The sequence below is a fragment of the Felis catus genome, chromosome E3 (assembly GCF_018350175.1).
Source record: "Felis catus isolate Fca126 chromosome E3, F.catus_Fca126_mat1.0, whole genome shotgun sequence".
In the NCBI taxonomy this organism is placed as follows: domain Eukaryota; kingdom Metazoa; phylum Chordata; class Mammalia; order Carnivora; family Felidae; genus Felis; species Felis catus.
Window position 1 is genome coordinate 26,905,590 of NC_058383.1, and position 25,217 is coordinate 26,930,806.

Genomic DNA, 25,217 nt, shown 5'->3' on the forward strand with positions numbered 1-25,217 from the left:
CCAAATTAAACTGAGGAAAGTTCCTATGGAAGAAAGTGGGTATGGAGTGCGTGGCAGAGAGGAGAACAGCGAGAGCTGGGTCTAAAGAGATCATGAGGGTCAGGTCATGAAAGAGATTTGTAAACCATTTTAGGGAGGATAACCCTTAATCCTTAGAGCAACAGGAACCACGCAGACAATTGTAAGAAGGGGGTGACATGATCATATTTTTATTTTGAAAAAGTCAGCTGCACTGTGGAGAATGGTTTCTGTGGAAGGAGAGAAAAGAAAGAATGAACTGGAGGATGTACCAATAATCTAGGCCAGACACTGCTGGAACGAAGGCTCTCTTGGAGGTCCAGACTTGACAAGTTTTGTTTCTCTATGTATCCCAGGTGCTCAGGGCACAGCCTAGTGCACACTGGGCAATCAGACATCGTTTGCCAGACCAGAGCGTTGGCAGTGGGGATGGAGAGAGGTGTGTGGATTTGAGACCCAGTTTGTGGGCCAAAGGAGCAGAATTATTAATTGATTGTATGAGAGTTAAAAATGATTCCCGTTCTTCTGGTTTGGACAGCAGAGGAGGGGGGGGGGAGAGAAGAGGCTAACATTCTCTGAGATGGAGAATCCTTAACCTCTCCAAGCCTCAGTTTTTCACCTGTGAAATGGGACCAATATCGCACGTTTCACGAGTGTGTGCAGGGGGTGGCCTGGTGCCTGGTGCGTGCAAGGTGATCAGTGTGGCGGTCATGCGTCCTCCATGCTTAGACCTCACCTCTCCAGAATGCAGGTCTCTTGAGGTTAAGAACGAAGAACCCACACATGTCCCCAGGGTCTCCAGGTTTGACGTCCCCACAGAGATGGTGGCTGCAACAGCAGCAGCCGCAGCAGCAGTGGCAGCACACGTGAAATTTGAACAGCCAGGAAATGAAACAAGCAACTGAGATTGCTAATTGGAGTTTATTTTCTAAAAATGAGCTGTGATTCCCAGTACGGCTCAGTCACCTGCAAACCTGGTCCTTGATGAGCTATTCTGCTCTTTGCCGACTTGAAGGATTTCAGTGGACGCAGGAGTAGGTTTGTGGTGAGGCATTCTGCAGTGAAAGGGTATTTGGGGAGTGGGACACAGGGGGGAGCCTCAGAAAGGAAGTGAATTTGTTTTTCCTTCCAGGGAGGAGGAATCCTACCTGCTCTTGGGCAGGGTGGTGCCCTTGAGCTGGTTTCCTATGGAAAAGATGTAACTGCTGATGCCTGGAGAGGCTCAGAGGGTCCCACAGAGCCACCACCACCCTCTTTTCCTCCTGGCCACTCAGTGAATGGAGACCAAGCAACAACACCCCACCATGTAGCACACAGTCCTAGTACTGGGGTGACTGAGGTGAACAACACGCAGCCCCTGCCTTTCGCAGGGGAAACAGCCCAGTAGACAGGTTGTAATTACAACCTCATTTGATGGGTGTACGTATTAGCTTCCTGGGGCTGCTTTAGCAGATGACCACACACCTGGATGGCTTAAAACAACAGAAATTTCTTCTTTCACAATCCTGGAGGCTAGACACTCAAAAGCAAAGGCGTCAGCCAGGCCATGCTCTCTCTTAACGCTCTAGAGGAAGGTCCTTCCTTGCCTCCTCTTAGCTTCTGATGTTACTAACAATTCTCAGCTCTTCTTGGATTGTAGACGCATCCCTCCACTCGCTGCCTCTTTCCCCCTGCATGCCTGTGTCTCTTCCCCTCTTCTAATGAGGACACCAGTCATTGGATTTAGAGTTCACCCTCCTTCAAGACGACCTCACCTTAACTCAGTTGCAGCTGCAAAGACCCTATTTCCAAATAAGGTCATACTGACAGGTACCAGGGTTTAGGATTTGAGTGTATCTTTCTGTGGAGGCACAACTCAACCCATGACAGTGTAAGTAAAGACCTGCTTGATATTGTCTATCAGAGTTCACCTTGTTACAAGTGCTATGGGGAAGAACTCCCACAATGTAATCTGCCCTTCCTTCCTTCATTCCTTCCCTTGTTCCTTTCCTCCTCCCTCCTTCCCATCTGTTATGTTTTCACTTCTTTCTTCCCCTCTGTATTCTGGGCAACACATACCCGTTGGTCGTCCTCTGTGTATTACGTAGTGTGCTGAACACTGATGATGGAGAGGGGGCCAGAACAGACCAGGCTCTGACCTCTGAAGTTTGCAAGGCTGTGGGGGAAGAGACAGTAACAAAACATTCACACAAATACATGAAAATGACAACAGGGATGACTGGGATAAGAGCCCTTCTGAATACTCAAGCTGACATCTTGAACAGACTTCCTGGGGGAGGTTAAGGTCATGATGATCAGTCTCTAAGCTATAGACTGTTGCTGTAGTTCTGCCCCATAAACTTTATTGTCTCCTCTTCAAGGTACAGGAAAGGTTACATATTTACTAGGGACCATCTGCATGGAACGTTCTGGCTAGAGAATGGTATGAGGAAGGGACCTTCCATTAGCAGACTAAACCCTGCTGTTACCCAAACCAAATCCCAAAAGCTGGGATTTGGAATGTGGATACAACCACGAGAGTGCCTCTGGAAGGAACTACTAGAACATAATGATAAACTGACCATCACACTACAACCTGAGGCCAGGACATTATAAATGGTGTAGCAGCATCCTGGGTAGTGGAAACACCCACAAACCTCAGATTTCCCAGGGCCTGGGATTTCTCCAGATTTCTGGATTTCCCAGATTTCTCCCTGACCCTTGGGCAGCTATGGAGAAACCAAAAGGTTTGTGGCAAGGAATATGGTGCTAGGGTACATGGGATGTGGGAACAAATGACAGGTTTGGCTTAGTCAGGGGAGGTGGAGGGCTTCCTAGGAAGTGATGATTGCTCTCCATTTCTCAGGCCCATGAAAACAGAGCTGGTAATAAAAGGGGAGACTTTACCCATGCACATCACAACATGGGTGGATCTCTAGGAATTACACACAAAGGAGTTCATGTTGAATTATTTCAGCATATGAAATTCTAGAAAAGACAAATACAATCTATAGTGATAGAAAACACTGAGGAGGGATTGTCTAGGAAGGAGCATGGGGAACTTTGGGGGGATATTGAAATGCTCTTTATCTTGATTATTGCGATAGCGACAAAGGTTGTATGTGTCAAAACTCACCAACATGTACTCTTAAAATGGGTGCATTTTATCAGAGGTAAAATATACCTCAATCAAATGGATCTTGAAATATGCAGGTCATATCCTTTCTTGTTTTAATCCTGGGGGTCAAAACCATAGTAGAAACAATCCCAATATTTCCCAAAGGTCATTTGGTCTTGTATGGCATGATGTCAGAGGGGGGAAAGAATCCCTAGACAATCAGGATCAAACCCATCATTTTATACACGAAGAGATTGAACTCAGAGAGGGGTAGTGATGAGGCCAAAGGCACAGAGGTCAGAAGGATGTACTATAGGTTGGGAAAACCTGGATGGCTGGAAGGGGACAGAATGGCATGTTCTTAGGTGACCCAACCCACCACTGAGATCAGAGGAGTTAAATCTGAGGTCATCCAGCTCATCAGATTTGGGACTGACATCCTACATGTGGCCAGTTGCACGTCTGGAACACAAGCTAGCCATCCCCTTCTTTCTGTCCTTAGCCTTTCTGTGAAGCCTTCCATTGGCCCATTCAGACTGTCTGCCTCTCACAGCTCACCTACAATAGTCACACACCTAGTTTGCATTTATTTTTATCTCTCTTTACAGAGATTCTTTCACATCAGGTATGTCTTGATGTAAATCTGTGGTCTCAGCAGTCTGGGTCTATTTGGGATCAGTTTGCACTCAGAAATCGGTTGGGGCTCAGCATCATGCAATGGAGGAAGTTATAAGCCAAGAATCATTGTGTAGAGCACAGTCCTTCAACTTGGTACATATCAGAATTAAAGTCTAGATTCCTGGGATGCATGTCCCATGATTTTGATTCACTGGGCTTGGATTGTGCCTGGGAATCTGCATTTGTATCCTGCACTCCAGGTGATTCTGATGGAGGCAGTTTGAAGACAAGGTCCTCCAGGTAACCTCTGGATTAAACCAGGGAAAGAGAAAACTAGATTTGGGTTGTTGACTGGCCAGTGGACTCTCAATGTAACCCAAATTCAAAAGCAGATTTTTTTGTCCCTATGTCCAAAGTGAGGTAATGAGAAAGTAACAATTACAACAAGGGGCGTCTGGGTGGCTCCATCGGTCGAGCATCTGACTTCAGCTCAGGTCATGATCTTGCAGTTCATAGGTTCAAGCCGTGCGTCAGGCTGTGTGCTCACAGCTCAGACCCTGGAGCCTGCTTTGGATTCTGTGTCTCCCTCTCTCTCTGCCCCTCCCCTGCTCATGCTCTCTCTCTCAAAAATAAATAAACATTAAAAAAATTAAAAAGCTTTATTGAGACATAATTCACATACCATATAAGTCATTCATTTAAAGTGTACAATTCACTGTTTTTAGTATATTCACAGAATGTGCAACCATCACGACAATCAATACTAAAACATTTCCTTTATCTCCTCCCCCCAAACCCCATATGCCCCAGAGTCACTTTCCATTTCCCCTCAACACCCACTACCCCTAGGCAACCGCGAATCTACTTTGTCTCAATAGACTTGCCTATTCTGGGCATTTTGTATAAATGGAATCAAACAGTATATGGCCTTTTCTGACTGGCTTCTTACACCTGGCATACTGTTTTCAAGATTCATCCATGTTGTAGCATGTGTTGGTAATACTTCATGTCTTCTTATTGTCACATATTCCTAATAATGGATTTTAAAATGTTGGCATCTTATTTACTTATTTATCCATAAGTTTTCATTTTAATTTCAGTATAGTTAACATACAGTGTTATATTAGTTTCAGTAGCTAACATGTCTACGAGTGGAACATCTATCTTCCTTCTAGAAGAAGAGGCCTTATAGCAGCTTGAAAGGTCAGGTGCAGTCAAATAGGAATGTTATTCAAGGCTGGAGTGACTTTCCCACTGCCTTCCATGGTGTCCTAACCACACAAGAGGCCTCTACCTTCCCTCCTACTGGCCTCTGCTTGGGATGACGCACCCCCTGGTCGTGTGTAGTCCATGCATCCTCTTATTCTAAACTCAAGTGTCTCTTTCCCTGGCTTTCTCCTCATTTTGACCTTCATTTTGACACGTTACACCTCTTTCCTTTTTGTGTTGTGACGGGGAATGGGCTTCCTGTCTATGCTAATGATTTCTCCAAGAGAGAGCCTGAATCTTACTAATTTTTGTATTCCAGGTGCCTAAGATGTTCTCGGTGAGTGTGAGGTGCTTGGTTGGTGTTTATCGAATGGATAAATGAGTGACTGAACACATGAATGGAAGAAACATACCCACTGAAGCCAGCGAGTGTGGTGTGTAAGCCATTTCTCCTGGCAGGTTTGAACCTGGCAGTTTTAGCTCCTCCTGTTTGAAATGACTTGTTTGAATGCGAGTGGGAATGACAATTGAAAGACTATTAAACTGCATAGGCATGAAGAACAGGGTTCTAAGAGTGGTTCCCTACGGGGGAGGGATCGGCAAGCCTGGCGGTGGCTCTCACTTACTTCTTCATTATAGACTTCGAGAGGAGAGAGTTGTGTGATAACAGGTGATTTGTACTCATCATTTTGAGGGAATTTTTTTTTTTTATAAAGAAGTACAAGAAGGAGCAGATGAATAAATACAAAATGCTGTTTTAGAGTTGAATCTGAGTACCAAGCTGGCTCTGGGTGACTTGGGGCAAATCGCTTTCCCCTCTGAGCCATCTCCTCACTTGTGAAAGGAGACTGAGAAAGCCTGCCTCCTGGGTCCACCGTGAGGATCGAAAAGCACAGGGTCTGGCACACGGGGGACCCTTGACAAATGACAGCTGTCGCTGCTATTATTAGCAATATTAGCAACACGCAGAAAAATGATAAACCAGGGAGTACAGAGGTCTCTGCCAATCTGGGACAGTCTTTGAAATCTAATTTTATTTATAGCCTGTCTGCTTATGCTGGGTAGCTTAACATATTGATTCTTTGAAAACCGTGTGGCTTAACCCTGGCACAGAGGCTTTTTAATAAACTCTGCTTATTGGGTGATTACGTGGAAGGCAGCTGCCGTGACCTCAGTGACCAAGTGAATCATTGTGATAACAGTAGCTGCCATTTATTGAGCTCTTACTATGAGCCACTTAGTCCTTAACACAGTTCCCACGAGATCTTATAATCCCCATTTTACAGATGGGAAAATGAGGTACAGACAGGTTAAATATTTAAGGCCATATATCTTGTAAGTGGCTTATCCAAGATTCAAACCCTGGTCTGCTGGGTCAAAGTTAGTGATCTTTTTGTTAGACCTGATGCCTCTCAAGTTGCAGATAATGTGGTATAAGAGAAAGAGAGTAGGGGAGAGGTGCCTCAGTGGCTCAGTAGGATAAGCGATAGACTCTGAGTTTCAGCTCAGGTATCGACCTCACAGTGGTGAGATGGAACCCCTTGTCGGGCTCTGCACAGAGTGTGGAGCCTGCTTGGGGTTCTCTCTTTCCTTCTGTCTCTGCCCACTCAAAGTAAATAAATAAACTTTCAAAAAATGAGAGAAAGGAAGGGGGGGGAGAGATGATGCAAAGGGTCAGTGGGCTCTGAAGAAAGATATATGGCTTCCCAGTTTTCCCATTGGATGGCTCATGTCACATGTAGTGGGTCCTGGAAGACTTGGAATGAAGCGTGGTGGCTTTTTGCTGCTGTCGCTCATGCCAGGCGGTTCTGTGAACTCTGACCCAGAGTGCAGGCTGTGTGGGTAGGAGAGGTTGCCATGGAGACCTGAGGATGCTGAGCAAAGGACTACTAGCTGCCCCTCCGTATCCAGCCTTCCTTTCTTCCAGCATAAGATGATTGTTCATAGAGCATACGGTCACCTAGGAATAAAGACTGCATTTCCCAGTCTTCCTGGCAGCAATGTGTGGCCACATGTCTAAGTTTTGAATGATGGGATATGAGTGGTAAATAAGGAAGGGGAAATAATTATTCACTGGACCCAGAATTCTAGTTTCCCTGCTTGAAAGTTGGTTTAAGGTCAAACTCTGCTGGACTCAAAATCAAAGCATATTTTTTTTTTTTAACATTTCTCTTTCTGAGTCATACCCATGGAAACGCCCAAACATAAGAACGAGGATGGTTCCTTTTTCTCCTGCCCCAGATGTCCATATACCTAACTTCCATTCAAAATTCATTTAAACCAATATACAGTGAGCATTTCCTGTGTGCCACATGCTGTACTTAGCCCTGGGGATATATCAGAGAACAAGACACAGACATTATCACCAAGCTGATACTCCAGAGGGAAGACTGACAAGCCAACAGTATAATACAGTACAAGGAACAGGAAAGCTGGAATGCAGGGGAGGTCCACAGAGGGACATTGAAGCTAGTTTATGGGATTGGGGAGGGCTTCCTGGAAGATGTTTTACCTAAGATGAGACTGACCTATGGGAAAGAGTTGGCCAGGTGAATTGTGGAGAAAGGAGGTTTCCAGAGGAAAGGCCAGGGAGGAGAGGGAGGGAAGCTTGGCACCTTTGGAGGGATATGGAGCCTGAGTTGGGGGCCAGGGTCAGATATTTCAGAGGTTTCTTGGTTATGCGTGGCATTTCAAACTCGTCCTGAGAGCAATGGGGAGTCACTGGAAGGTTCTAATATGGAAGTGATAATATCAGACATAATCTATAGAAACCTTCATTAGATGCAATGTGGAAGGGAGATTGGAGGTGGCCAAGCCTGGAAATGCAGACACCAGTTAGGTGGCTATTTCAACATATGCATTGCATGCACACGTGCACACCCACACCCACCCACCCACCCACACACACACACACACACACACATAAACCCTTTACACCAAAAGTTTATGCAAGCACCAGACTATGCCTACCATCAGGGGCTGGAAAACAATGTCTTAAGCTATTCTATTGTCTGTGACTTTGCTTTCTCATCTGTAGGATGGGAACAACCACAAGTGGCCCCTCAGTGTCTCTTGGGATTTCCAAGAGAATGGAAATGTCACATGATTGATGCCTTTCCAGCTCTGTGTGGATAAGTACAAAGAGCTGCTTCCAACCATCTCTTCATTTCCTCCAGTTCTTCAGTCCCCATCAGGTGAGGCATCTCTGGGACTTGCACAAGGGGAAGGCATTCAGGTGGGGATGCGGATCTGAAGAACAGACAAGTTTTAATTGGATTCCCATTTAGTGTCAAAGTTGAAACGAGGGGTGGGGAGCTATGACAGTAAAATTTAGAAATTACAGAATTGGCTGGAGACTTGCGGGGAAGAGTAGGAATCCATCTTGCCTGGGACTCCTTTGAATGGATAATGAGGATGAATGAGGATGTGCTCATGTTCTTTTTTGTGGGGTCCCTGTGTGAGTTTGCCAGGGCTCCCATAGCACAGTACCACAGACTGAGTGGCTTAAACATGGGGGATTTATTCTCTCACACTTCTGGAGGATAGAAGTCCAAGATCAAAGTGTCAGCTGCATTGGTTTCTCCTGAGACGTCTCTCCTTGGCTAATAGATGGCCGTCTTCTCCCTGGGTCTTCACATGGTCCTCCCTGTGTGTGTGTCTGTATCTTAATCTCCTCCTCCTAGAAGGACGCTAGTCATACTGGATGAGGGCCCCGCCTAATGATCTCATTTTACCTTCATCACCTCTTTAAAAGCCCTGTCTCCAAATATATCACCTTCTGAGGTCTTGGGGCTTAAGACTCCAATATATGAATTTGGGGGTGGGAGGACACAATGCAACCCATAACAGTGCCCCGATGGCTTATCTATATAAGTGAGTATGAACAAACTGCCAGGAAACCCGACGATTGAGAAATATCCTGCTGAAGTTTATCCCCAGACTGAGAGATCTTGACTGAAACAGATTTGCTGCCACCTGGATTGTGGCAACAGCCACATTTTGCTGTTCTTTTATCTTGGCTCTAATGCACTGCTGTACGAAAGGATCCGCACCCAGTTTTCTCTTTCTTTACCCCTTTGCTGAACGAGTTTTGCTATGGCGACCACTGGCCGGAAAGTGCTAGCCCAGGGAGTGGCAGGGCCAGCCCGTGTTCTTCTCTGCTCACTTCTTGGACAGTCCCTGCTGTATGCCAGCTGCTGCATTAATCTCCAGAGTGCAGTTTATTGCTAATATTTTCCTCTGTGTGGGGGGAGGGGGGGAGGGGTGTGGCTGGGCAAAGTGGCACCTTCAAGAAAGCAGTCACATGGAAAATAGGATCCCCCCAAAGAGGGAAGCCACTCCTTCATCACTGAGGAGGTCACATTTGGATTTTCGGTCCCACGCCGACCTGCACTCTGGTTATCTTGCAGCCGCTGGCTTCAGTGACACTTCCTGAGAGTTTTCAGTGGGGCTCCTCCTGCCGTCCCTGAAGTTGCAAACAGCCATCTGCAGACTTCACAGCCTTTTTACTCCCCTCAAGTCCTTTGAAGGAAGTTTCGTCCTCTGCCTCTTGGGGTTTGGAGTCTGGATCATTCACAGCCAACCCCTCTGATGTGTCTGGTGCAGGAGTTTAGCAGTAGGCAGGGGGGAGGCAGCAATGAGATAGGATTCACCCTTCAAAGGGGCCTGTGACCCAATGAGTCATCTTCCTGAGAGCCATCCTCCGTGTCCCTCAGGGCCCTGAGGATCTTTGGGAGGCAGCACCTGTGTGGAAGAGAGACGGGGCATGTAGAGCAGGGGGAGTTTGTTGAAGTCTCCTGGTGTAAGCCAGATCCTTGTTGTTTGGTCCCCAGCATCCTGATGTCTGTGGAATCTGCATCGAACGCCAGGATCTCCTTTGAGGGTCTTATGTTTGCCCATTGGTATGTTGGCGGCCAGCATTGTGCAAAGTTTGCCCAGCCAGCAGTCCCTCCACCGAGGTTTAGTTAGCACGCACGGCCATAAGCAGTCCTGTGGCTTCCAGGGAGTCAATCAGAAGCAAACTGTGTGCTCAGAAGCGAACCGAAGCCTTGTTCCTTCTCCCTCTTATCCTTGGGAAACCAGGTGTGGAGGTTCCTTCTCCCCATGGAAGACAGTTTAGGTCCTGGGCTGCTTTTCCACTTCCCAGCTGGCCCCATTTGGACATTTCTACCACGACTTTTTGTTCATTCATTCATTCATTCATTCACTCATTCCACAAATATTTATGTGAGCATCAGTGGTGTTCTAAGCACTGCTTAGTCGTACTGTGATGTGAGGCTTAACTTTATGCATCAACTTGACTGGGCCATGGGCTGCCCAGATATTCAGCCAAACATTGTTCTGGTTATGTGTGTGAGAGTGTTTCCAGATGAGAATAACGTTTGACTCCATGGACAGAGTAAAACAGATTGCTCTCCTCAGTGTGGGTGGGCCTCCTCTAATCGGTTGAAAACCTAAACAGAGCAAAGAGGCTTGAGCTTCCTGTAAGTGAGAGAGAAATCCTCCTGCCTGGCTGCCTTCAAGCTGGGACATTAGCCTTCTGCCTTTGGTCTCAGACTCACCCTGGAACTCACTCCACAGGCTCTCCTGGGTGTACAGCTTGCCAACTGCAGATCCTGGGACTTCTACTGGTTCTGCTTCTCTGAAGAACCCAGACTAATACATCTGGGAACCCAGAAGTGAAATAAACCAAGCCTCCACCTTTGGGTGTGAGGATGGAGTAGGGGAGGTCTCTGCACCTGGTTTGTCGTTATCAGGACAAATTTGCACAGCACTTTTAGTCACATAATAGTCTCTAACTGGAAAAACAATTCCCTGAACCCACTACCTCCCTGCCCCATCCTCCACCTCCCAGAACTCTGGGATGGGAAAGGGGGTCTGAGGTGTGGAGATATATCTTTATACTGTTTCTCTTCTTCTTAAAGAAGGGATTCTTGGGGCATCTGGGTGGCTCAGTTGGTTGAGCATCCAACTTCGGCTCAGGTCATGATCAGGTTCATGAGTTAGAACCCCACATCAGGCTGGCCGCTGTCAACCTGTCAGCACAGAGATTGCTTCAGATTCTCTATCCCCCTCTCTCTGCCCTTCCCCACTTGTGCTGTCCAAAAAAATAAATATAAAAACAGAAGGGATTCTTTTTTTAAAATTATTTATTTTGAGAGACAGGGGAGAGAGAGAGAGACCCAAGCAGGCTCCAAGCTCAGCACATGGAGCTTGACACAGGTCTAGATCCCACACTTGTGAGATCATGACCTGAGCCAAAGACAAGAGTCAGATGATTAACCAACTGAGCCATCCAGGTGCCCCAAAGAAGGGATTCTTAATCTGTTTTGTGCCAGGGACCCCTTTGGCAATCTTATAAGCCCTTCTCAGAATAATGTATTAAAATACATAACATAAAATACATAGGGATATGAAGAAAACCAATAAACAGTTCTCAAAGAATTTTACAAATTGTGACATAATAACACATGCCCTTCCTTTGTTAATCTGTTACATAACACGATTTAGCAGTGGGTTTAATAACAACTGTGATTTTATTTTACTTATTTTTTTAAATTAAGTTTATTTATTTATTTAGAGAGAGAGAGAGCAGGGGAAGGACAGAGAGGAAAGGAGAGAGAGGATCCCAAGCAGGCTCCGTGCTGTCAGCACAGAGCCAGATGTGGGGCTTCAACTCACAAACAGTGAAATCATGACCTGAGCTGAAATCCAGAGTCAGGGACTTAAATGACTGAACCACCCAGGCACTCCAAAAACAACTGTGATTTTAAAGTACTGATGAGCATAAGTTATATATTGAAGTAATTGTAACACCTGGGATGTGATAGGAAAATAGCCATGATCTGTTGATCACCAAGGTCCAAATACTACAAATAGTATAGCAGTTTATCACCCACTGTCTTGGTTTGCCAGGGCTGCCTTAATAAAGTACCATAAATTGGACAACTGGGACAACAGAAATTTACTTTCTTTTTGTCCTGGAGGTTGGAAGTCTAAGACCAAGGTGTTGGCAAAGGCATGCTTCCATTGAGGATGCTAGAAAGTGTCCAAGATGGTGTGATAATCTACAGATACACCTTGCATACAGGAAAGAGAAGTGGAGTTGTACTTGTGAAAAAAAGTAGACAAGAAATAAACTCTTTAACTAACCCATACTCTCTTACTTGGGTCTTACTTTTTCCTCATTGGCCAATGGAGCATCTCTCCAACTCCTGCTTCTCCGACAAGCAGTAAGCAACTTCAATGACCCAATTTTCTAGCCCTGAAACCACCCTTCTTAGGAATATATGGTGAATAGGAACTACTTTTTTTTTTTAATGTGAAAGTCAAATGTTATCATGTCACCTCCGCCCCCCTCCCCCCGCCACTACTCCTTCGATGACCTTTGCTTTGCCTTCAAAATGCTTAAAGTGGCATCTGAGGCCCCACACAACTGGCCCTGCCCACCTCCCTAGCAACATCTCACTCTCCGCTCACCCCTGCAACAGTCGGGCCACCCACTTTCTCTCAGGTCATTGAACACACCTATCTCCCTTCTGCCCCCAGCTTTAGCTCATGCTATTGTTCCACTGTTGATTCAGAAATGCCAAGGATTTCTGTTAAGATGTGGGGGGAGTGTGCCTTTCTTGCTTCTGTAAATTCACAAGAAGCAAGATAGTGTGAAAACTCGGGTGTTTAGAGACCCATGGAAGACACATTTTCTGGGGGTAAGAATTCAGTTAAACTAAAACATTGTGTTTTTGAATGAAGATACCAGTTTCCTTTCTTTGCACCTTCAACTGGATTTAAAACTTACATTACAGTGTGTGTGTATGTGTTGCGTGTACTCCTTGGTAAAAACTCTTTCTTACAGACTTGGAATAATTAACTTCCCACATGTGCAAACTGCTAGAATAATCATCTAACTGTGCTCTGTAAACCAGGGTCCGAAATGTTAATGTTACCTGAGACATGAACATTCCCATGAGGTGGAATTTGACTTGTTTTGTGTAAGCAGAGTGTATGTACCTGAGACAGGGACAGAGACAGAGACACTTTAACCTAAAGGAGCATTTCCTGTATTTTGTTCATGTGTTTACTGCCACTAAGATTTCTGCTACATTCTGGGCCCCTGGGTGGTTCAGTTGGTTAAGCATCCGACTTTGGCTGAGGTCATGATCTCACGAGCCCCATGTCGGGTTCTGTGCTGACAGCTCAGAGCCTGGAGCCTGCTTCAAATTCTGTGTCTTCTTCTCTCTCTGCCCCTCCCCCACTCGTGCTCTGTCTCTTTCTCTTTCAAAAATAAACGTTAAAATTTTTTTTTAAAAAAGATTTCTTCTATATTCAACTACCATCTGTACTTAGTTCCTTATAGGGATTCACTATATTTTCATAACATTTTTTCTTTAAATTAACCCACTTTTTATAAACTTAGCTTCTACCTAAAAGAATATCAAACAAGCCACAGACAAGGAGAAAATAATTTCAAAACATGTATTTCATAACAGTCTAGCATCCAAAATATACAATGAACTCTTAAAGCTCAACAGTAAGAAAACAACCCAATTTTAAAAAAGGGCAAAAGTCCTGAACAGGCACCTCAGATTACAAATTGAAAATAAACATTTGAAAAGATGCTCTTTATCATCTGTCATTAGGGAAATCAAAATTAAAAATAACAATGAGACAATATCATATAGACTTGCTTGCTATAGACTGAATGTTTGTGTCCCCTCCCCCCACAACTTCATAGCAAGGCTCCCACAGTATTGTGAGATTTACCTCCAGGAACTTGACCAGTTTCTCACAATAAACATTGGAGAAAAATCCCCCATGCTTTTAATGGGGAACATAACTAACCCCAGGAAAGGGAAATACCCAATTCCAAATACCCACTCCAATAGACTCCCATGGGAGAAAGAGCAATACCCCTTAGGTGGCAGGATTGTGGTAGAACCCCACCCTAATGAATGTGGTGAAAATCTCAAGACAAAGGAAGACAACCTGGCTGTGTGCACATGTGCGACGTTCCTCCCAACTCTGTAACCTAGACTGCCCATTCAGACTGTATGTTACCATATATGGGAGACAAAGGAGCAAAAAATGTACAAAAGGCAACCTCCCACTGCACTCGGGGCTCAGCCCTTTGGGTCTTAGCTCACTGAGCCCGTGCTGGCACGAATAAAGCTGCTTCGTGGAAAGAAAAGCCTTGGTGTCCTGACTCTCTGTGTAACTCACTGCTACAGGATTTCTTGATTGCTGTGGCTTTATAGTAAGTTTTGAAATAGGTCACTGTCAGTTCAATGTTGTTTTCCTTCAGTGTTGTGTTGGCTATCCTGGGTCTTTCATCTCTTCATAAAAACTTTAAAAATAGTTTGTCAATATCCACCAAATAACTTGCCAGAACTTTGGCATTGCATTGGATCTCTAGATCAAATTGGGAAGAACTGACACCTTGGCAATGTTGAATCTATCCATGAACAGGGAATCTCTCTCCATTTATTTAGTTCATTGATTTCTTTCATCGGAGTTTTATCATTTTCCTCAAAGATCATGTGCATATTCTATTTGATTTATACCATAGTATTTCATTTGGGGGAGTGCTACTTGTAAATGGTGTGGTGTGGTGTGTGTGTGGTGTGGTGTGTGTGTGTTTAAGTACACTTCACACCCAGTACAGAGCCCAACATGGGGCTTGAACTTACGACCCTGAGAGCAAGACCTGAGCTGAGATCAAGAGTCTGATGCTTAACTGACTGATCCACCCAGGGGCCCCTCTTTTCCTTTTTTTTTAAATGGTGTTGTGTTTTTTTATTTCAAATTCCACTTGTTCCTTGTTGGTATGTAAGAAAATGATTGTTGTATATTAATCTTGTATCCTGAAACACTGCCATAATCACTTATTGCAGGAGTTTTTGTTGTCTTGTTTTGTTATAGATTCTTTTACATTTTCTATATACATGATCCTGTCATCTGAGGACAAAAACAGTTTTATTTCTTCCTTTTGAAGCTGTATACATTTTATTTCCTTTTCTTGCCTTATTACATTATCTAGACCTTCCAGTATAATATTGAAAAGCAATGGTAGGAGAAGATAAACTTGCCTAATTCCTTATCTTAGTGGGAAAGATTCAAGTTTCTCACCATTAAGTATGATGTTAGCATTAGGGATTTTTGTGTGTGTGTGTGGGGGGGGGGGTGTTTAAATCAACGTGAAGGAATCCCTCTCTAAAACTAATTTAGTAAGAGTTTTTATCACAAATGGGTATTGGATTTTGCCAAATACTTTTTCTGTATGGATATGATCACACGATTTTTCTTAGTTGGTTGATGTAATGGATTACATTAATTTTATTGTATTACATAGTTGATTTTTGTCTGCCAGTCTTACCTACCTGGGATAAACGGCACTTGGTCATGCTATATAATTTTTATGCATTTTTGGATTTAATTTGCTAATATTTTGTTAAGGATTTTTGTGTAAGAGATATTGGTATATGTTCATGACAGACATTGGTCTGTAGTTTCCTTATAATGTCTTTATCTGGTTTTGGTTTTAGGGTAATGCCTGCCTCATAGAATGAGTTAGGATGTACCTCTCAGATTCTATCTTCTGAAAAAGATTGCGGAGAGTTGGTATAATTTCTTTTTTAAGTAGTTGGTGCTTTCTGTTTTGGAAGATTATTAATTATTGATTCACATTCTTTAATAAATGTAGGCTTCCCCTCCCCTCTCTTTTTAAGCAGTGCACTCTTCTTTTTTTCCCCAAATAAAGTCTTTCTAAGTGGGCAGACAGGCTAGGGCAGAACTACCTGGGCTGAGATTGGGGGAGGGCACCTAAAATTTTTTCTGGTCATCTTCCCTTTCCACCTTCTTTTTCATGACCCCCTCCCCGTAACTCGGATGACACCATAGAATCCTGTTGCTCTAAGGAACACAGCTGAGATACCACTGGTCTAAAGGTCAGCATAACTGAAAGGAGTGCACGATGCTCTGATTCCCACTCAAAGACCCTGACAGCTGTGGACGAGCCTGGAGACTCCCCTGCACCTCAGTTCTGTCCCCTAACTGGCACTCTCAAGCCCTGTCTCACAAGATGTGGTAAGGATAAGAGACTAAGATGGATGCAAAGGTCCATATATCTTTGGAAGAATTTTGGGGCACAGTTATTTCAGGCTGAAAAGATCCAGGTTTTCTTTTGTTTTGTTTTGTTTTGTTTTGTTTTTAGTGTAGTGACTGTAGTAATCAGTTTATTACACAGATTAATCATTCTTTTTAAAAATTTGTTAATGTTTATTTTCAAAAGAGCGAGAGAAACAGAGCATGAGCAGAGGAGGGGCAGAGAGAGAGAGAGGCAGACACAGAATCTGCAGCAGGCTCCAGGCTCCAAGCTGGAGCCCCACAGAGGGCTCAAACCCATGAACCGGGAGATCATGACCTGAGCTGAAGTCAGATGCTTAACTGACTGAGCCACCCAGCCGCCCCAAGATTAATCATCCTTGAACATACAAGCTCCAGGGGAGCAATTGGGTCTTTAAATATACGCAAGTATTTCCATCAAATGAATTTTCACTCTTACATCCACATAGACCTAAGCAGTTAAAAACACAAGAAAAGTAAGAGCTATTAGCTATGTATTAACTGAGAAACCACATACAAACTAAAGAATGTGGAAGACAGGAAGGGGATAAAAGGACAAAGGTTTAAGGGTGGGGAAGTGCAAAAGATGTGGGAACAAAGGCCATGACCCTTTAGATGCTAATAGCTCCAATCCATCTGAATGTTGGCCAGTTAAACTTAGACCTTAAAATGCAGGATGTGAATGGATTTTAATCTGTTTGGTCACTACTTTCACCTAAGATGGGGGTCCTTCGAAATAAAATGAATACAGAAACAGCTTCATGTTCTTCACCTTGCTTGAGAAGATCCAGGTTTAATGCTTTAATGCACACTGCTGGTGGGAGTGGAAACTTGTGCAACACTGTGGAGAGCACTTTGGTAGTATGGGGTCAAGCTGAATCTGCAACTGGCCCTCTGACCTGACGATGACACTTTATTTTATATATTTATTTACTTTAAGAGAGAGAGACAGAGAAAGGGAAAGCACGAGTGGGGGAGGGGCAAAGAGGGAAAGAGAGAGAGAGAGAGAGAGAGAGAGAGAAAGAGAGAGAAAGAGAGAATCCCAAGCAGGCTCCATGCTGTCAGCACAGAGCCCAATGCGGGGCTTGAACCTCTGAACAGGGAGATCATGACCTGAGCCAAAGCTGGATGCTTAACCGACTGAGCCACCCAGGCACCTGAGTTTATAAGTACATATAGGTAATAAATTATAAAAACATGGACTAGAAGGGACACGTACATACCAAGTTCATAATAATGGGCAGGGGAGGTGTCCTAGGTAAGAGAACGCAGGGATTAGGGTTGCTACACACACACACACACACACACACACACACACACACACACACACACACTTATATGAATCTGATAATTTTTCTCAACTTTGTTGACTACATAGTTATATTTATATAGTTCTTTGTACTTTCTACATGTAAAGTTTTGTTAAAAAGTAAAATGCATTTATTTCCATCTTGCTAAAATCCACTTATCAAACAATTCTATAGCCCTTACTATGTATGGCTTTGCAAATATTAATACTTCAAACCTCATAATAATCTGAAGAGGTACTATTTTAAAAGGGAGGAAAGGGATGCACAGAGAGGGCAAGCTACTCACCTAGGATAAAACAGGGAGTGACAGAGCTGGGCTTCAGATCCAGATAGCTGGGCACCACTGTGCATGCTCTCAAGGACCCTCCACCTGTTAATCTGTGACCCGCAGTCCCTCATTAGGGTCCCCTGTGTCCTCCCCATACTGCCCATCGACTTGTCTTTCCTTACTTTGTTTTAAGCTGTGTATGAGATCTGGATTCACACCTCTCTCATTACTCCAGCCCAGTCCCTGGCCCATCACAAATAAACAGCAAATGTTGTTGAACGAATGAATGGATGAATGAGTTGCCTGAAGTTCCTGGAAGCATCTCCATGCAAATGCCATGCGCAGGGCCATTGTCTTTGAGTCCTCCACTGCGTTTGATGCCATCCAGGGTGCTGGCACTGGGCATTATAGGAAATGAGCCCATTAGTAGAAAAATTGAAAAAAAGAAATTAAAACAATATGGGATTTTTATTCTTAGGAGGTCACCTTACTCTCTCTGCCTGTGGGTGTTTTGTTCAGAGAAAATTGTAGAATTTTAGGAAACAGCTGGGTCTCCTCACAAATCCATCTTTTTTCTCCAAATATTCCCACTCACTTCTGGTTTCAGTTTAAATGTCTTTTCTTCTGAGAAGCCTTCTCTGGCTACCCTGTTCCCTCTTTGCTGGTGTTCTGTCTCATATTATTACCCTTCTCTGTATCAAACTTACTGCAACTTATAATTACATATATTTTTTGTGAATTCATTCTTTCCAGTGTCTCTGTGCCCCGGAAGACTGAAAACTCGGAGAGGTCAAAGATCACACTTGTTTTGTGCACACCTTGTCTCCAGTACCCGGCACAATGCTTTCTACACAGTAAGTGCTCATTTATCATCATTGAATGAACGCTGTTGCCAATTGCAGTGGCTTAACTGAAAGATGTGCTATAGGGGTTTCAAAATTTTTTTTCAGAATGCTTTATACTAAGGGAAATTGTTCAGAATTTCTTCTATACACCAACTCATTACCCTGATTAAATTGAGGGGTGATGGGGAACATCGGCTTGTCCCACCTTCTCCTTGACGCCCCCAACAGGATCTTTGAGGGACCTCACAGACTGGCCCTTGGCCAGCTTTTCTGAGCTCCCCACTCCTTGCAAGTGCCAGAAGGGTCTTGTCACCAAGGGAGCCCCTCTTTGAAGATTGAAACACAGATGATCCAGCCTCTTCTCCCAGCTCCTTCCTCAGCGTCGTGGGGTACTTTGCTAATAGAGCCATAAATTCCCCCTCTAAATGAGCATCCTGATTTGATTTGCTCTTCAGATGACCCCTTCCTGGGGAAAATATTATGCTTTCCCTGAGTTATGGCAGAGACTCCAGTGGGTAGCTGTGTTGTGTCCTGCCTCTGCCATCTGATAGTCTGATTCCTCTCCAATTTATGAGCTTGTTAGTTCCCCAGCCAGCTCCTACCTCATTGCGGCTGACCCAGTAATGCTGTTTGCCTGTGTCATCTTGCTCAGACAAACGCAGGCGTCCCCACTGAGGAGACAGCCGCCCTAGCCCAGTCACCTCATTGACTGATGTTGGCTGACTCCATCGACCTGGAGCAGGAAGGACAGAGTATCAGATTGTAGGACAGGCACAACTCCTACAGGCACTGAAGCTCTTGTTGTTGGCTTGAGCATGGCAGGGGTGCCCAATTTCCTTGTTTCTAAATGCTTCCTTGCAGGGAATCCTTGTGGTAACTTCTATTTTTCAAAGGCATGGGCCACTGCCTGCCCTTAGCCCCTTCTTCCTGCTGGGGTTCACGACTCCCTAAGTTCTCCTTCTGGAATGCGTGCTCATACATTCCATCGCAGGTCTGGGGAAATTCTCATGTTTTGACTCTGACTCTAGGAGTGGCAAGAAATAGAACTGGGCATCCTTTTTATGTGCCTCCATTTCCTGGCCTCTGCAATGGGAACAATAGTAGATCTCAGACTATTTTTCATCTTGTTACCTTGGGCAGAAAAAGAAACATACACACACCCATACCACCCACATAGACATTTTGCATGTCATGTCAAGGAGTTGATGGTAGCTATGGAGTCTCCCCACTAGCCCCAAGTTAACACTTCACGGGCTAGACAAAAATTGGAAACCTAAATGTCCATTGGTTGGTAACTGGAAAGGCAAAATTTGATGTATCCATATGGTGGAATCCTAGTCAACAATAAAAAGAGACAATCTACAGATACATGGACGAACCGCAAAAATACTATGCTCAGGGGGTGCCTGGGTGGCTCAGCTGGTTACGTGCCAGACTCTTGATTTCAGCTCAGGTCAAGAGCTGAGTTTATGAGTTCTATCCCTGCGTCGGGCTCTGCGCTAACAGTGTGGAGACTGCTTGGGATTCTCTCTCCCTCTCTGCCCCTCCCCCACTTGCACACACATGCATATGTTCTCTCTCTCTCTTTCTAAATAAACATTAAAAAAGCACATGCTCAGGGAAAGAGGCTGGATACAAGAGACCACATATTGTATGGTCCATTTATATGAAATATTCAGAAAAGGCAAAGCTATATGAACAGAAGATAGATTAGAGGTTGCCTGGGGATGGGGATGGGGGATGGGGACGGGAAGTAACAGCAAATGTGCACGAGGGATCGTGTTGAGGGGATGAAATGTTTTAAAACCGATTTATGGCGATGGCTGCATAAGTTGGTTTAAAAAAACGTGTATATGTCTCTCACGGGGCTCTGGGGGGGCTACACAAGATGCAGGCAGGGAAGGATTTAGCAGTGAAGGGTCCTGAGGTCTGTAAGTTCTTTCAAGTGGTTCAGCCTTTGTCCACGACATTGTCAGTATCTATGCCTGTATTTAAATCTGTATCCATTTCCCAGGGCTGCTACAGCAAGTGGCCACCAACTGGGTGGCTTGAAACAACAGAAATCTATTCTCTCAGTTATGGAGGCCAGAAGTCCCAAATCAAGATGTGGGCAGGGCCACTCCTGGTCTGAGGCTCTCTAGGAGAGTCCTTCCTTGCCTCTTCCACTTCCCATATTCCCGGCTTTCCTCGGCTTATCACCCAGATCTCTGCTTCCATTTTCACACTGTCTCTCCTCTTCTGTCTGCATGTCTCTTATGAGGACACTTGTCATTGGACTTAGGGTCTGAATTACCCAGGTTGATCACCTTAGCTTGCGTTCCTGAATTAAGGAGCACCAGGGTGGCTCAGTCACTTAGGCATCCGGCTTCAGATCAGGTCATGATCTCTCTGTGGGTTCGAGCCCGCATTGGGGTCTCTACTGTCAGTGTGGAGCCTGCTTGGGATCTTCTGTCCTCCACCTCTCTCTACCCCTCCCCTCCTTGTGAGCCCTCTCTCTGTCTCTCTCAAAAATAAATATTAAAAAATAAAGATCCTGAATTTAATCTGCAAAGACTTTTTTTTCTTACTTTTTTATTTATGTACTTATTTTTAATTTAATTTATTTTTAAATGCACATCCACGTTAGTTAGTATATAGTGCAACAATGACTTCGGGAGTTGATTCCTTAATGCCTCTTACCCATTTAGCCCATCCCACCTCCCACACCCCCTCCAGTAACCCTCGTTTGTTCTCCATATTTATAAGTCTCTTCTGTTTTGTCCCCCTCCCTGTTTTTATGTTGTTTTTGCTTCCCTTCCCTTAAATTCATCTGTTTTGTATCTTAAATTCGTCATATGAAGTCATAAGATATTTGTCTTTCTCTCAGTGACTAATTTTGCTAGCATAATACCCTCCAGTTCTATCCATGTAGTTGCAAATGGCAAGATTTCATTCTTTTTGATTGCCGAGTAATACTCCATTGCACATATATACCACATCTTCTTTATCCATTCATCCATCGATGGACATTTGGGCTCTTTCTATACTTTGGCTATTGTTGATAGTGCCACGGTAAACATTGGGGTACATGTCCCCCTTCGATATACCACACCTGTGTCCCTTGGATAAATATCTAGTAGTGCCATTGCTGGGGTAGGGTAGTTCTAGTTTTAATTTTTCGAGGAACCTCCACACTGCTTTCCAGAGTGTCTACACCAGTTTGCATTCCCACCAGCAGTGCCAAAGAGATCCTCTTTCTCTGCATCCTTGCCAACATCTGTTGTTGCCTGAGATGTTAATGTTAGCCATTCTGACGGGTGTGAGGTGGTATCTCATTGTGGTTTTGATTTGTATTACCCTGATGCTGAGTAATGTTGAGCATTCTTTCATGTTTCTGTTAGCCATCTGGATGTCTTCTTTGGAGAAGTGTCTATTCATGTCTTTTGCCCATTTCTTCACTGGATAATTCATTTTTTGGGGTGTTGAGTTTGATAAGTTCTTTATAGATTTTGGATACTAACCCTTTATCTGATATGTCATTTGCAAATATCTTTTCCTTTTCTGTCGGTTGCCTTTTAGTTTTGCTGATTATTTCCTTTGCTGTGCAGAAGCTTTTTACTTTGATGAGGTCCCAGTAGTTCACTTTTGCTTTTATTTCCCTTGCCTCCAGAGACATGTTGAGTAAGAAGTTGCTGTGGCCAAGATCAAAGAGGTTTTTGTCTGCTTTCTCCTCGAGGATTTTGATGGCTTCCTGTCTTACATTTAGGTCTTTCATCCATGTTGAGTTTATTTTTGTGTCTGGTGTAAGAAGGTGGTCCAGGTTCATTCTTGTGCATGTCGCTGTCCGGTTTTCCCAGCACCACTTGCTGAAGAGACTGTCTTTATTGCATTGGATATTCTTTCCTGCTTTGTCAAAAATTAGTTGGCCAAGACTTCTTTTCTAGATGAGGTAACATTCACAGGTTGAAGGGATTTGATATGGATATATTTTTAGGAGGAGACCACCATCGTATCTATCTGCATCATCTATATCTGTACATGTATCATCGATATATCTGTATCATTAGATCTTTATACATCTCTATCTATATGCAATCTATAAATTGACAAAAAAACAAGTATGTCAAAATGTGAGGAGTTGCTGATCTCTGTTGCAGGTACATAGGTGCTCCTTGTACAGGCATACAGCTCTAAAAATGCTGTGTTTTTTTATTTCAAATGTTTCTAGATTTTGGAAAGGCATTCAAGTGCAACTGTATGTTGTATCACACCTTTAACAAAAGTCTGGAGAGTACTCCATAATATAGCATATTAATATGCCTGCAACAATATGTTTGAATATTCACACTAAGTGGGTTAAATCGAGACACCATTTCATGCTTACTCAGGTCAGCTTTCCTACCAAATGAGTTTTAGCACCAGATGCATGATAAACTTCTGGACTTCAGAGATCTTTGAATTTGAAAATTATGGAGAAGAGAGTGGGCACCTGTGTTATTCTTTCTCCTTTTTTGTATGTTTGAACATTTTTGTAATGAAACATTTTGAAAAATAAGCCCGTGCATGTAACGTGCTTCGCCGAGTGCCTGGCACATAGTAAGAACTCCAAAAAATATGACAGTTACAATTAATTTCACAATGATTATTCTATCAACAGTGTTACAAGTCAGGCAGTTAGGAACTATTCAAGGTTTTGATGTGAGAGAATGACATGGCCAGGGGACAGAGAATCTAGAAAGATCTCTGTGGCATGACATGACAGGGATGGGGCAGGGACCAGAGGGAGGCTGGTTAGGAGGCTGTTATACACGTCCAGGAAAGAGATGATGAGGTCCTGAAGCAGAAGAGAAGAAGAAAGCTGGAATTAACCTGACAGAGCCTGGTGAGCATTCTGGGAGAGCAGGATGGATTCTTGTCAGCCTCCCTGATATGCTGAGTGACAGCAGAAGAGAGACATACAGGGTGCTGCTCTGTGCATTTAGGAGAGAAAATACACATCAGTCAATCCTGGAATGAGCCAAGTGGGAATTTCTCGGCTGACTCAAGCCTCCCGATCTGGACAAGAGCTCTAGTAGCAAGAGCAACATTTTTGATTGTCGGGGTTAATTTGAGGCAGAGGGCTTGCTGGTCGGATCCATTTGGGCACAGAGGACAGACCAGTGGGAGTCCCTGTGCAGAAGTAGGTTCCCTGGAGACTTTTCTCCTTTTAGACCTGCAGATGCCTAAGGGCAAAGGCAGGGCTTCTCACCATAGGCCATGAGTTAGAATCACTTGGGGGAAGACTTTAAAACAACTCCCCATCCTAGATCAAGTACATCAGAATCTCTGAGGGAGGGCCCTGGCATTGTATTTTTAAGAAGCTCTTCCAGGTGATTCTATGATGCAGCAAGGGTGGAGACCACTGGGTTAAGTGATGCGGGAGCCCAACCCAGAAAATGCCACCAGCCTGAGTTGTCTCAGTCAGTGTGCAAAGGGTGGCAGGTTGGGCAAATATTTGAAAAGTGGCAGGGAGGGAGGGAGGGAGAGAAGAGTAACACAGACTGGGTGGTTAAAAAAAAACAAGCAGGAAAGCAACACCATACACGGTCTACACGGTGGGCATGACGAGAGCCATCCCCAAGCTGTTGTCAGAACCTCAGGCGCGATGGAGGACAGAGGACCAGGAAGAGGACACACCAAGAGTAAGGCAGTCCGCAGTGGGATCACAAGACTTCCTTAAGACACGCCAAGTGTATTCCAGATGTGGGATTAAGACGATGGCGATATGACAAGGGGAGAAAAGTGCCAAGAATGACTCTCTGGGGAATCACGGCCTTCACAAAACCTCACGCATCCCCAGGGGCTCCCAGTGTAGACAGCTGTCAAAGAGCAGGGTCCGTGTCTTCGCACTTCCCATGAGGCCCTGGCAGCTTTGTATTATTTCCTTTAAGCTGGTTTGATTGTTTAGAAAGGCCATCTTTATTTTAGAAGAACTTGAAAAATACAGAGAGGCAGGTACAGAACAAGACCAAAGCTACATTCACTGATCCCTCATAAGCCCATCGCAGAATCCGTGTCTATGAATTTCTTCCCCATTGTCTGTCTTCTGCTTGGAATGTGTACTTTTTCTTTTTAGACACAAAGAGGAGCGTATTAGATCCAGTTTTATAATTTTATTCATTTAACAATGGATGTGGAACGTTTTTCCTCTGTCAAAAAAAAAAAATCCCATACAAACCTTTTTGACGGCTCCCTAACATTTCATTGTATGTGTGTTTCAACACTACTCAATTTGCCATTTAAGAAGCAATATAGGGGATTTCTGGGGTTTTACTTCTAATCGTCACTGCAGTAACATTGTGGGACACGCATCTTCCTGCAGTTAGCTGGTTTTTGCTTTGGGATAAATTGGTCCAAGTGGAATTGCTGTGATAGAGGGCAGGTGCACACACAGGTCTTCTAGTATCCAGCACCAAATGACCGTGTGGTTGGCCCTCCCCTGAACCGACCAATTCAAACTACTTCAAGCACTTTAAGCACTTCCCGCCCTCAAGGCACATACTCCAAGCAGCAAATTCGCAAAGGCGGCTCTTGCGTTAGCTCAAAGCATACAATTCCTTTGATGTGAATGTTCCGCTCTGCACTGTGCGGTCTAAATCATCACAGACAATTTGTTTTGTAATCAGCAGACCTAGTAAAGGGAACTTCCTAGAAATTAATCAACTGAGGAAGGACTGCAGAGGTCTGGTTTGGCTTAGGTTTCATTTGGTTTG

The 25,217-nt window shown here is 44.2% G+C and overlaps 1 long non-coding RNA gene across 8 annotated transcripts in view; it reads left to right on the plus strand.

Moving 5' to 3' along the window:
* LOC109495262 overlaps positions 1-25,217 on the plus strand; it is a 373,149-nt gene that overhangs the window by 196,460 nt on the left and 151,472 nt on the right. For 4 of the 8 annotated variants that reach the window (XR_006590893.1, XR_006590894.1, XR_006590889.1 and 1 more), the window contains 3 exons: positions 5,262-5,376; positions 7,980-8,136; positions 18,395-18,495. This is a non-coding gene — a long non-coding RNA (uncharacterized LOC109495262). The remainder of the gene's footprint in view (positions 1-5,261; positions 5,377-7,979; positions 8,137-18,394; positions 18,496-25,217) is intronic. The other 4 variants (XR_006590890.1, XR_006590895.1, XR_006590891.1 and 1 more) reach the window with 2 other exon arrangements.